The 13,426-nt window shown below is 39.9% G+C and overlaps 1 long non-coding RNA gene across 1 annotated transcript in view; it reads right to left on the bottom strand.

Annotated features, from left to right (window-relative positions):
• Positions 1-13,426, bottom strand: part of LOC109611151 — a 33,972-nt gene that overhangs the window by 19,375 nt on the left and 1,171 nt on the right. The window lies entirely within an intron of this gene.

Raw genomic sequence — 13,426 nt, 5'->3', positions numbered from 1 at the left:
AGAAAATGCCAAAATTATGATAATGATTCCGAGCCGTTTTCAGTTAAGACATTAGGCGACGTGTATAATTTAGACGAAAGCCAGACCAGTAAGTAAAGACCGCGTAGCATCGATTCTCGTAATAATAAACTTTAATATATATTATGCAGATTGCTGTTAAACTGGTGCACACACATTTTATCCGTATCTCTCTTTCTGATATAATTTTATCAATAAATGTGATCGTGCGTAGCATAAAATTGAAGATCCCTGCTTATGTTAATCGTTCAATGTTTTTGGTGTATTATTATCATTCTTATTACCTTTTTAAAACCTGCACATATATATTATATGTTGCCACATATAATTAATACGTAGTAGGAGTGTTATACAGAGCGAATGAGAGAAAGAAGCGAAAAATTTTACGTATTCTTTTGTGTAATTCGTAAATAATATATTTAACGTACATTTTTTCATGAGCTGCCGTGAATGGGCTGGTCAAAATACGAGCTAGCCGTAAGCGGCGCATGTTCTTTCGGACGGTGTGCATGTGCCCCCGAAGAAAAATTAAACGCGTACAACGTGCGGAAAGATTGGTAGGGTGCGGATGAGTATCGGGTAGAAAGGCGGAAAAAGGTAAGATGATGGTACAAGAAGGATAATAATCCGTAGTCTCGATCAAGATTATAGCCGCGGTAAATGAATAGTTTACGAGCAGCGAAAATGAGACGGGTAAAATGTTAAGTCCTTCGCCGGGATCGAGTGTGGTGGAGCCCCTTTTATACACCATTCACCTCTGTAATAAACCTCAATGTTAAATGTCTTTATTGCGTTTCTGCGGTTAGTGCGCTGTGTGTACGGGGTAATTGATATGAGCAAACCGAAAGACGTAGTGCGCTAGTGCCGTGTCCCGTCTGCGAATTACACGCGAGATGCTTGCGTTAAAAGGACAGATAAGTATTTAATGACTAGTTTTGTAACGGCTTGATTCTCGGCTAAAGAATCTCATCCGCTGCTTGGGCTGAATCTTAATCTTCTACGGAAGCAAGTGTCAGTCACGTCATTACGGTGAATTCTCAATCACTCACGTGGAATACAAGATGATCGTGACTGGATGAAGAAACATACGGCGAGGGGTGTGCGCACACATCTTGCTACTTAAAAAATCCTTCTCTTTCTTTTACAACGAACCTCCTAATTTGTCGAGGAATTCGTGATGCGAAAAGATATTGCGGACCTGAAAAATTCCGCATGTCCCATCAATTTTGCGTAACTGTTTCGAAACGCGCAGGCGGGCACGTCATTCTTCTCTTCGTAGGCAGCTTCGGTGTCATTGGAGGAACCCTAGTTTTGGCCACAACCACCGCTCATCTTTTGACGAGACAAGTCGTCGATCAAGCACACGTCTACCATGACTAAGAGGAGAGCGCGCGCGCGTTTGCTGAAGATTTAAATCAAGAAATCAAACAAAATAAATGCCACATACTGCCGGTAGACAGGCCAGGCGTCAACCCAGCAGGTCTATCCGGCACGTAAGTACACGCTGCGAGTATGTCGGGACCACGGAATGCACCAATCGATACATATCTCCCATGCGCATATACGGTGTCTGTATACTGACGTTTGTGTACACGTGTTCGTGCACGCGAGTGTGCGTGTCTGTGTATGCGGGCGCGAGCATGTATCCAAAATGAATTGACCGGTGCGTAGTTGATGGACGTAGCGGGTGGCTCGTTATGCTTACAGCCCGCCCAGCAATCAAGAAGAATTCATACGCCTGACGTGTCGCTCATGATGGAGGTCCAGGCTACGTATCATCCATCTTTCAAAGTCTTCGCAGCAGTATGTGACGCGGCATATGGCGAAAATTTCAGTTCCGTTCTCTGGACTTTTTTACACAAAGTTTATTTATGAGATTTCTCCGAAAGAGTATGTGCGAACAATTTATAAAAATGACGACAATCTAAAAAATAGTAGAAAAGAGAAATCATCGATTTCCTTCACACTTACATGGCATCCAAATTTTTATTTTTTTGAATTAAATAAGAAATATATTTTGAAAAAAAACGTGAAATATTCGTGATAACACTTGTGCATGTGCACGTACATGACTTTCGACCGACCAATCACTGCTAATTAATGACCTGCCGCTGGAGATAAGGTATAACGCAGATTCTTTCCCTTCGAAGTTTCTTTCTTCGTGCTCAGAGACGGTTCGTCGCGGGAAAGGTGGATGAAAGCATCGGCTAGGACGGTGTTGGCCGATGGTGTGAGTTGAAAGAAGAGAAAGAAGGGTGACGGGGGAGCGAGGAAGAGGACGAGACGGGAGGGGGTGGTCGACGTGGCTTGGGGGAGTTTTTCTCGTTCCCGGCTTCCGTCTCCTGGGACGCGAAGCGCGAGGATCTTTTTGCTCGCCTCGGCGGAGGATCAGACGTCCCACTTTATCTCCGACGACCCGTTCAACCCCTATCCCTCCCCCATCACCCTGGTTCTACTTCCCTTCGACCCGCGTTCTATCCTACTGCAGCCCCCGTTGCGCTCCGGTTTCTACCCCCCAACGTCATCCCCCTACTCTTCTCACATCACCCAGAGCTATGGTTGATCACGTATAGGAGGAGCTTCTAGCAGCGTCTAGAGTGACGCGTCGTGGAGAAGCCATTTGTCATCCATCAGCACACGGTCCTATCTACGCAAGATTGCACAAGAGAGCCCGATTCCACTTGGCCTTATTGTATGGTACTTATCATTCTTCTTGTCGCTATTCAACGTTACACGATACACGGAATATTTCTGAGAATAATTAAAATATTCATGAATGTTCACTCGCGAACAGTTATCACGGAGGCTATGTTGTTAAGAATGTCATTGGAATTAGAAACATTTTATCCGGTATTATTTATCCCGCAAATTAATATATTACATTGTAGCATACAGTACATTAGTTTTATATGATATCTGGAAATGGATACAATTGGCATCTAAGAAGCGTCTTTGGTCAAGTATAACGCGGGTTACAATGGACGATTAACAGCGGATGGAGAAAAAGAAAGGAACTTAAACTCTCGGGAAATAAATCTTATAAGTAGGCAGTTCACGATACAAGCGGCGGTCACAAATCCGCGGATAAGCCATCGGAAACGAAAGTCCTGTTGTCGAGGTTGGTGTTGACCGGAATGCAGTATACATTGGGGATAAACCGAAGGGTAGAAAGCTGCAAGGAGAATGAACGGTCTGATCGAATCATCATTACAAACGACCCGACAATTTGAGGCATGTGCCGCTGTATATATATTGCTTGTTATGTATCGATTGCCTTACTTGTTCGTGATACTATCCCCGGCCTGCTGATAACTCAGATATTTTCCATGTCCACGCGCGTCAGAAATTACACCAATCACGTAGCCGCTTGAAGTTAGTATTACCGTCAACAAACTTCTAATTTGTTTCGCGACAGCGTATGTTCGCATCAGATATCGGAAATATAAATTCGCATAATATTACGTTATATTTCCTACAATCGACATCGACAAGCGAAGGTTATCGCCTTGATCATGTATTGTCGATTAATGCTGTTTCATTAATGATTAATACATTAATGTACCAGAACAAATAATTTCAATAAAAATTCAGCAGAATATACTACGAGAGAGAATTTGTCGATACGACTGCGAGCAATTAGTTTAATACACAGGTTTTTCTGCACGATACACTTTACGTGGTAGGGAAAGAGAGCACAATGGATGATATAGGTATCGCCAATTTTTCTCCCGTCCGCTAGATTTTTCAATGTAACTTGAGAGCCGCTCCCTCGCGAGGTCCCAGGGCGTAGGAATGGATGAACAGACGAGGAGAGAGGGTAGCACGGGGGTCGTGGCGACAAGAACAGCGTAGGATAAGAGAAAAGGAGGACAATCGTAAGGGAGACGAGATAGACGCGGAAAGAGAAAAGGCCAGGCCTTATTCCTCCCGCGGGGGAATACAATAATGCTCAAAAAAAAGAGAAGAGGAAGAAAAAAAGGAGGGAAGTACGAGATGGGAAGAAACGGACGAATCTCGGGCGCTATCGTGACTGCATCCACGGCGATGGAAAACCTGGTGGTGAACAAGGGGTCGAGGAGAGTGCCGGTAGAGGGAAATGCCTCGGGCAACGCGGCGTCATTAATAAAAGTGTCAATGATGTCAGTGGACTAATGTTGGTAGTCACTCGCTCGCTGGGGCTGGATCGGGGCGGCGGCATCACCCAACGTCCTATCGAAGAATTTCACCCTCTCTCCGTAGGTTGAATCGTTTTCGACCGCGTCGCCCGTTTGATTCGCTCTTCACCGATACCAACAAAAGAGCTATGCTACCTGCCTTCCGGCTGTGTGTTCTTATTCCTTACTGTATTCATGAGACGGCTTCTTCAAGTCTGTTCTCTCGTTTCTGCCCCGCGTGACTCTCACTTAGCTGATTTCGTGGAATAAATACTACTTTTATCTATCTTTTTATATAAGTACTTTCAAATAGTCTTTTGTTAGACTTTTATGTGGTCATAAAGTATAATCGTAATGGACGAATAATAGGTATCAAAAATGTATCATTCTTTGCGAGGAACACAGGAAAAGTATTCCCTCCATCATGTAAAGAAATTATTATACATTTCTTATTACATCGCATTAAAAGTGCATTAATGTACTCTAACTATAGCTTGCTACACAATTCCCTGGCCCACCCATTCTGCCCCATTTCTTCTCTCACGAAAGCTTTACATTAATTTCGCCGAAATTGCGTGTTCTGTTTCTCCGAAACCCGTGGCAGCTGAAGGGAACCCTTGAAATTCGGTTTCCGTTCGGGAAATTTTATTTTTATCCTTTAGTCGGCACTACAAAGATACATTCAACGAGACTGACACGTTCTAGATTATCTGACTCAAACTAGAAAGAAAACACTTTTTCAATCAACATATAATCAACATATAAAGTATAATAATAATAATATATACATAAATATGCATGAGATAACACGTGAGGGAATACATAAAGATAAATTAAATTCTAGACAACGATGCCAGAGCAGATCTACAATAATATGTGCCGCCATTGCCTGAGAACCAAATGCAATTTTGCATTCAATTACATGCCGCCCATGGTGAAAAGAAGCGCTCTTCTCAGTAAGGGTGTAACTTGTATCGACGCAGGCCGATAGAACAAGTTTGCAGATCGGAGGTTGGTGCGCGGGAATATCTAATAAGAACCTAGAGCTCATCCATCGTACCGTGGAGCACTCCAGGGGCTGTCACCGTGAGCGTCAGCATACCGTAGAGAAGGGGTGATTTACATAGTAATAATATCGAGATTCTGAACTACGCTTTAAAGCTACGAGGTTGAAAGCACGAGCAAGGTAAAAGTCGCCTTGTTTTTGCAAGAATATCGAGCAATATTGCAACATCGTTCTTGGATAATTAAATCCTTTTTTAGTTCAGTTGAGAAAACAGTTTTGACAGAGAAAAAGTGCAAGTGTGGCAAAACAATATTACCGACTTCGAGCTACAAGCGCGAGTGATGTATTGGAATTCAAAGCAATTCTCGATAAACTTTTGTTAAAACAGATCGCCTGACATTATAACGACCAAGTATATAATACCAGCCATCAGCAAAAATAGCATTATCGATTTCTTGCCTCCATTTTATCCTCGCGATTGTCGAGAGGTGGAATTTCTCTCGTCCCTACATGAAAGAATCGGCCCTCCAACAGGAGAACACTATTTCTTCCGGGCGTTTTGCCGACGGCGTTGCGCTTCTTTCATCCTGCAGGAATTTAAGAGTTATCGCCGACGTCAGGAATTCCGGGAATCTCCGGTTAGAAATGCCGGGCAAACGACAAGAGGGGAAGTGACAAGAAGCGTGGATGAGAATTGGCCGATTAGAATATCAAGAGAATAGTACAGTTTGGTGGTATGACGCTGACATAATAAGTAGGCGGGATAAACAATAAAAGGGTTGAAAGAGCGCGAGGGTTGCGCCTCGTGTCTCTCTGTGGACAAAGAGGGTTCAGAGTTTGGATTTAACAGGAGCTTTGACGTCTCCCTTTTGCGCGTAAAGAGCACAATGTTAATTAACGGGCGGGGAGCGGCTTGGCGAACGTTCGTGATTCTCAATCAACGGTGGCGTTCATGAGGCTGCGACTCCAACAAAAGGAACATGCTGATGCTTTGATTGCGTTATGCAAATTATTCACGAGCGCCAACATTTCACTACCAAAGTTTGTCCAAATCACCTGTCTAGCTTTACTTAGCGAACATGTCGTCGCTGCGACAGTGAGGTAAAATAATAATTGATCTTGTATGATCTCATGCGTAACAGTTATAAGCTAAATCATCGATTGGTAACAGCCAACAAGAGAAAGAGCGAGATAGAAAGGGCCGGATCCTAATACACTAATATCCCGTACCTTCTTTATCCGATTTTTTTGTGGGTAGATATTTTTTGCATAACTCTACCATACGACTATTCCCCTCGTCGCCGCCATCAGCACCTCCCTCTCTGAGTTATCTCTCTCTGTCTTTACCCTTCTCTCTCTCTCTCTTCTCCCGCCCTTCAGCAAGCCAGCCTAGATCCCCACTCGTTCCCGACCACACGTCCCTTTTCCCTCCACTCTGACCAACTTCCACGACCTCTCCTACCGACACCTCATCTCTCGGCTCTCCCTTCTCTCCCCCCTGCCACCCCTTTCCTTCCGTCCCTCACTGCCGCGGTTCCAAACGCTGTACACGAGGCTGCGGCTAAGAGCAGAGCGACGTTGGCGACGCCACGCACCCCGACGTCGCCCTGACGCGCTCTACTGACGCTGCGGAGCGGAGATTAATGGCTTCGGACTCTGAAATCCTGGAAAATAAATAGCGAGACCCCGGTGGCGAGAGAGGGAGTCCTGCGGAGCAAGATGCGGTCCCTCCTTCTACGTGGCTTCGCGCGCCTTTCCGTACGCCGTACGGGGGAGCGAGAAAGGAAGGATCGCAGCATCCCGAGGGACCTACCTACCACCACCACTACCACCACCACCACCTCCACCACTACTACCACCACCGCCACCACCATCACCATCGCCACCCATTTCTTTGTAAGACAGCGCCAGGCTGTCGATGAGATGAAGGGAACACCGCGTGTTATCCCATTGAAAATCCCTATCATAACGAATTGTTTAATGCACGGTGCGTAACAAAGAGAAGCTAATCTGTTCGGCAATTAGCTTTCAACGCTTCGCTGTTCGAGCATTCTAAGTATGTAGCCAAACATGTAAATAATATACTGAGAACTGGCAACAGAATCTGCAAATGTACGAGTTAAATAAAAATGAGCAGAGTGATTTGAATTAAGCGCTAAGTAACTGGCAAAAAATCACGGTGTAATTGTTGCACGGTTCGCACGATACGTGATCCGTAAGTGTGTCTTATGCCCTTCTACTATCTGCTTCCCTTTCTCATTCCTTTCTTTATTACGGTCTTCCCGCATTCTTCCTCTGTGCACCTAGATAGCTTCCCGTATTCTTAACATCAGGCTAAAGATTAATTGCTAATTCTTGCCACTGCAACCAGTTGCTACTATATACGCGTGGAGAGGCTTCACAAAGGTCAAGGAACCGCCCTGCGTACACGCGTTGAGTAAGAAATACACATGTGTTAATGAGATTCCTCTCGCGAACTTACTCGGTGATTAAAAGCGTAATAAGGGCAGACTATAAGAAATCATCTCGTTCGTGCCGTTGAATTTGATTGAGGAATACATCTTGAAGACAAGCATATCTCTTCTTATCTGCTATTAATAACAGAATCAGACGTAACCGCTGCACCCTTTTTTTAATCTTCCTGATATAAGAATAAAATTGAAGGAAGTTGTTAAAGGCATGTCTCTGGTTTTTTTACAACAGATGATTGTGAAACAATTTAGAACTATAAACCTATAAAGTACAAGCACAACGTGAGTACTAATAGTACAGAAAAACTGTTATAATTTTTCCAAAGTAATAATAAGAATAGAGAAAAGGAGAGCTGCAAGGTTTTTGTAAAAAAATTTCTATATAATGACACTTAATTATAATGTTACTCAAGAATACGTTTCTCAAGTCGTTAATACCCGCGTTTTTCAGTTTAATTAAATGACTTAGCGTCTAGTTATTTTCTTCTGGAATCTTTATATTCAAGAGCATTTTGCTTGGCAATTACATCACTGCTTTTTCTACCTGCAACCGATTTGTTTTGCCAAGCAGCAGTCCATAATAAAACCTTAATTAGAGTAGCTAGACCATTTATTAACTCGGCAAAAACTAGCTGAACGCGAGATGCATGTGCGATGCGCAAAGAGTGCGCATAATTATATAATGTCAATTTAATAAACTTCAGAAGCGATTAAATCATTAAAGCCTTGACACAATCATCACGATAACTACATCGCGACATGTGTCCTCGAATTTATAGCCGGTTATTAACATTTTAATGCACAATTATTCCGCGTATTTTAACATTATTATATATCGTGCATTTAAATATGTCTTCTTTTGCATAAAATGTTCTTCCAACGTGCACTTAACATCGCACAAATAACAATATTTTCCAGGGTGTACGCGTCATCTCAATTTTTTCTCAAACTGATTAATATAAGAAAATAATATCCCTCCTTGTCTCCTCCTCTGTCTGACGAGTTTATTCCATCGTACTTTCTAAAGACGATTTTAATTTTTATCATAAGAAGAAAAGAGAACAGAGGAGAGGTGAAGGGCGATTCGAGAGATTCATGGGAGGATAGAATAGATCGGTATGGTGTCTCTATAGACAGGAAGGTGGGGTAAGCATGGGGGGCGAGGGGATCGTAGCGTGCAGGGCCGTGCCAAGGCAATATCCATAGGAACACCCCGTCAGAGGGAGAGACGTAGAGACATGCGATCAATCACAAGGGACCCTGCTGCCATGCTCGTGGCCCTCATATCAGCCGTAATACACAGTAAACATTTTTAACTTTGCCACGTTATTAATATTAATTGCACGTCCGTTCCCGTACGTTTCGCAACTTTTCTCTCATACTGTATATTACTTTTTTGTCGCCCGTCATATTATACATACGTCATGTGAAACTTGCACAATGTTTGACATCGCCGCGACATGATATTCAGTACGACTTTGGCAAGAAGTTTGGGAGGAAGCTTAAGCATCCTCCGCGCTTCCGCACACGTGCAAAGCCCACGATTGTAATGTCAAAATGTCAAATACGAGGCGTAAAGTACGAAGCAGTGTTCGAAATTACACCGTCGTTATCACCGCGCAAGTCTCGTGCATGTAAACTGTAAATGGCAGGAAGCGTTTTTAACTTCGCTAGATTATTAATAGTACTCGCCCTCCGCCGCGGTTCATTTCGCGCTTAAATGTAAAAAAGGAAGCAAATTATAAAATATTGAGTAATATATAATACGTGTAACGAACCTTCGGAGAAAATAAAACATACGTCGCATGTGGCATTACTTTATAACAGTATTACTAAATATTTGAAATTATACATCGTTATCGTGCGCCACTCACATTTATGGTAGAAGTCGGAAATATTTCCAAGTTTATAGCATTACTAATGTCAGTCGTGCCGCTTCTCTCTCGCCACGTTGTGCTACGTTTCATCGTGCCGACGCGAACATTAAAGAAATAAATATCATATAGGATATTAGAATTGTTCATTTACTTGATGATCCTGTACCGAAAACGTTAGTTCAGTACTTTGTCATTTCGTGTTGATGCGGACATCGTGGCGACCCATTCTGTTCCCTACAAATCAAATCTCGTACCCCCTGCGCGTAGCACGTATGAAACTCATCGTCAAAGAATGCGACTTGATTTTTTCGTTTGATTTTTTCCTTAGGCAAATGAGAGAAAGACAGAAAGAGAGAGAGAATAAGAAAAAGAGTTTATTCTGCATAAACTTTGTCTTAAACTGATCTCCGTTAATTGTATTACATTAACTGAATATATCGCAATTCAATTGTTTCCCAATAAAATACAATCAATAGATATTATATTAATATATATTAATGATTAAAAAAATTATAATAATATTAATTAATATAATTATGTGCAAGCCAAATTTGCAATCGGAATGATAATAATAGTCTTTTTATGGATAATGATGCATTCGGCAAGAACGAGTGCGCTCGTAATCATTGTCGAACTTGTAACCGACGAAATACAGGCCAAACAGCAAAAGAAGAAAGGCGACACGATCAAAGTTGCACAATATTCCAGCACTTTCGCTAAACGTTGATTAATGGACGCGGAAGAAATATAAGAAGATCGAGACACGAGTATAAACGGATCAATCATGCGAACCGAACTATAATAGTTATATATTGTTGAAGAGATTGTTCTTTACAAGAGGCAGGAATGATCGTGGCGTAACGAGAATTATTCCATGGAACTTTTAGATTGCCGCAGTATTTTCTCATGCGTCCATTCTTACTTGCACCTACCTACCAAGTTTTTAAAACTATAATTTATCATCAATACATCAGTATCTTGCAGCAAAAATTTAATATTAATAATTAAATTATGTTTCCTTTGATATCTTATCCGTTTGTACTATTATAATTATAAACTGTACATTTCAAGCGTGCAAAATATATACCGATGAAGATACAGATTATTAATAACGTCAAGTCTTTTATTTAATAATTTTGTTCACACTTTTCTCCGGAGAAAACGCATAATTTAATAATTTATATAATACAAGACTTTTAATATATAACGAGAAATGTGGAAGAAACGTGATGGAAATTTTTCACCGTAATATAATTAAACCGTGGTAGAAATTGCGTAATTAAAATAATATATTAATTAGATCAAGCACTTTCTATATAGAAATTATTCTCTAAACATTATCAACCTTGATATTTTAATAATTAATCCGCACACGCAAATTGCAATCTATGCTGTGTTTATCGGAAAGTATTTATTTAATTATTAATGAGAGTTCAATTTTCAAAGATTTCAAGATTTCAATTATACAAGGTAAAAATACAATTGATGGACATTATACAAACATGGTACGTGCTAGAAGTATCGAATGGCAATTAATAAATGATTCAAAAATACAAAAAGTGTAGTTGGCCCTGAAATGCTAAAAATGCATTATATATATTTTTTACAGGAAAAATATAAATTTTTACAAGAAGAAATGAGATCCTACTAAAAAAATCAATATCATAGAGTCGCTATATTGTTAAAATATGCTTGGCGCTAGATGCCACATTCTTGATTGTTAAAGACTTTTTTGAACTTTTACTTCAAATTATTATGATAACAAACGCAATATCTTTTCACATATTCTATGTTCTATTATAATTATACTCTGATGGCATACCCTGTAATTTATGTCTTAAGTATTATATATCATACAAACGATTATATTTGTGGATTTTATGCAATTTATTAGACTTTTTTAAGACTTTTGGCTACAATTAATTTCATAATTGTAGCCAAACAAGACTTATTTAAAATGACTCACGAATATTCGTGTAAATAATAATTTTCGGATCTACATTACATACCACATAAACTTTTACGAGGTATAAAAGGGCACCAATATCCATCATGTGGAATTGAGTTGTATTTTAGCAGACAATCACTCTTCAAAATGGTTCGTATAGTCATTAAGGTATCATTAATCTTATGCTTTTCTTATGTATACAACAATAAACTTACTGTTAGGACAGGTGCTATACCTAGGTATGCCAACATCATTAACTCAATTATGGAACAATGTAGACGATGATACGTTCAAGAATAAACAAATTGTCTAGCAGACCAAGGCAAAACAAATATATGCAGGTTGGTCTTTTATGGTCTTTTATGTTTGACAACGTCCCTATTATTAGGTAATTGCTACAGAAAATAAAATAGTTTATAAAATTGATAAATGATTTTAAATGCCTAATTTTTAACAAAAAGTAATATCTGCAAGAAAGTATTTTTTTCTTTCTTGTGTATTTTGCAATACCATCCATATATTGCCTTATATTATCCTTATTATATTGTTACAATAAAATATAATTGCAATAAAATAATTGCTCTGAGTTTGAGAATATCAAAGCTGTAATATTTAACTACAAAGAAAAGTTTGTGCGCAACTAAACGCTATTTTATATATATTCATCTTTTATCATGTTTTTTAAAGTTACTTTTTTATGAGATGTAACAAAATTAGTAAAACATTATTGAATATTTGATCTAACAAGAAAAATATTGATTTTATTAACAACAAACTGGCCACATGATATAGAAATAATAATTCTAACTCAATTTTCTCAGCTCATCAAAAAAATATAGCAAAATAAAAAGAGAAATTTCCTTCACGGTATATCCACAACCAACTTTCTCATTTTCAAGCTCTCATTTTTAACAATTAACAATGTGACTTAAGTCAAGCGAATAGAAATGCTTTGTGTTTCTGATATGCCGTTACATGCACATGCAGGCAACATACAGTTATACAGCAAAAAGAATCTTACCTGCGCATTTTGCAAGGTCAGACAAAACCTTAGTCTTTTCAGTCTCGGTAACAATACCGCCGTAACATTTTCACAATAAAGAAAGCTTCTAGCTTGCTAGTTTCTGCGTACGAACATATGTTGCGATTTCTTTTCGAAAACTAGGGCAATTTATGGCGCCAGAGAATGAGTGCAATATTCGACTTCACTATACATGTCCTTCACAGAAGGTAGCCTACCAAGTCAGGTTTTCGTATGCACCGAATTTCTGACCTTTCGTGCCACGTATTTTTAAACAAAATGACAATTTATGTCTCGCAACGTGCCCATGTGAGTTCAAAGATCGCCTATGGCCTATGTGGGTCCGACGAAACACGACTACAACGGGCGATCTTTACACATAAGATTAACTTTAGTTTCACTATCGTCGAGACTATTTTACATATTGCAAACGCCGCGATAACAAAAGTTGTAAAAACAGAGCTAAGAGAAAATCCTGTTATCATATAAAACGTGTTGCTTCTACAAATATCTTATATTGGGTTGTTCGGAAAGTTCGTGCGGTTTTTTAAGTAAAATTCAAAGACGAATTTGAAAGATGCTGTGCAACGGTCGAATTAGATATGTGGAGTATCTTCGCGATGTCTCGCGTCGCGGAGCGTGGATTACTTTCAATTAATGTTGCAATTTGGTCATCATCTACCGCTGAAGGCTTACCTGAGCGTTCTTCATCTGCGACGTTAAAATCACCTTGTTTAAAGCGAGCAAACCACTTCTGAACAGTTCTTTCAGCTACTGCATCACTTCCATAAACGGCACAAACCTTTTTTGTTGTCTGAACGACATTCTTACCTTTTTTGAAATAAAATAACATACTGTGTCGAAGATGCATATTTTCTTCCATTTTTAAATTGATAATTAACAAACCTCAATAGATCCAAATGTTCTTATT

This window comes from Ooceraea biroi, chromosome 10 (assembly GCF_003672135.1).
Source record: "Ooceraea biroi isolate clonal line C1 chromosome 10, Obir_v5.4, whole genome shotgun sequence".
Lineage (NCBI taxonomy): Eukaryota > Metazoa > Arthropoda > Insecta > Hymenoptera > Formicidae > Ooceraea > Ooceraea biroi.
This window is presented reverse-complemented; position numbering and strand designations above follow the sequence as displayed.